The sequence below is a fragment of the Salminus brasiliensis genome, chromosome 7, assembly GCF_030463535.1.
Source record: "Salminus brasiliensis chromosome 7, fSalBra1.hap2, whole genome shotgun sequence".
Lineage (NCBI taxonomy): Eukaryota > Metazoa > Chordata > Actinopteri > Characiformes > Bryconidae > Salminus > Salminus brasiliensis.
This window is the reverse complement of record NC_132884.1, coordinates 23,905,852-23,906,959: the sequence shown is the minus strand read 5'-3', so window position 1 is coordinate 23,906,959 and position 1,108 is coordinate 23,905,852.

Genomic DNA, 1,108 nt, shown 5'->3' with positions numbered 1-1,108 from the left:
TAATGGACTTATACATTCTGGGTTGTATCAGCAAATTCCATGGACAAACCTTTACTGTAAGCACAAGCAAATTTACAAAGAAATGGTTAAAGCACAAGAAATTTAATTTGAAAATCTGTAATGGTCAAAGTCCAGACCTAATGCCATGTTGTGAAACCTAACAAGAGCAGTTCAAGCAAGTAAGCCCACCAACATCACAGAGCTGAAGCAGCAATGGGTCCAAATTCCTCCAATCTGTTGCGTGGGAGTCCTCACCAGTTACCAGAACGTATTGTTGAAGGTGTTTAATGTTGTATGTTTTTCCTCAATCAATAAATGTAGGTTATTGAATTGGGCTCTCTTTATCTACTACAAGGACTTGAAGAACTGAAGATCTGATCACAAATGCAGGTCTCATTTATGCAGCAGTACAGAACTCTTATACAGAGCTCACATTCGTTTAAGCAACCCTGTATATTTATTATAAGCCTAAGGGGTTGCTGTCTTGTTGTACAGTATGTCCCTGACTGTAAATATGCATGGACATTGCTTCTGCACAATCTGAGGGAAGAGACAAACCTGCATGCATGAACAAATGGCCGGTGTTTTGGGGCTGGAGCATCAGTGCCGCCCCCGCGCTCCACTCAGCGGTCCCGGCTGGAGAAGAGTTCAAGGCCTCATCACATCAGCTCCTTACATAAACGCGCACATCCCAGGTGCTCCATTTGCCCGCTGCGGCGCTCGCCGGCGCCCACACGCCACTTTCCCCTGCATTCGAAATATCCTCGTCTCTTCTACTCCCACTCAGGCGATGCGCTGAATCACACACACACGTTTAGCTGTGCAGCTCTGCTCCGAGGGTTCACTGTAGAGCTTGTGGAGTGGAGCAATCCTGCCTGGGAAGGGCTCTCTTCCTTTAGGAAGCGTTTGGAGGTCACCCCTGTGATCTCAGAATGTGCATACGTTTACTGGATGCCCATGAATCAACCATTATGCAAGCATAGCTGACTTGTGTGTATGTGTGCGTGTGCATATGTATGTGTGTATATTTAGTTATTTGTAGGTACCAAATGGCAGGATGATGAACATGGGTGATGTGAGGACATATGGTTAAAAAGTCATTTCATGT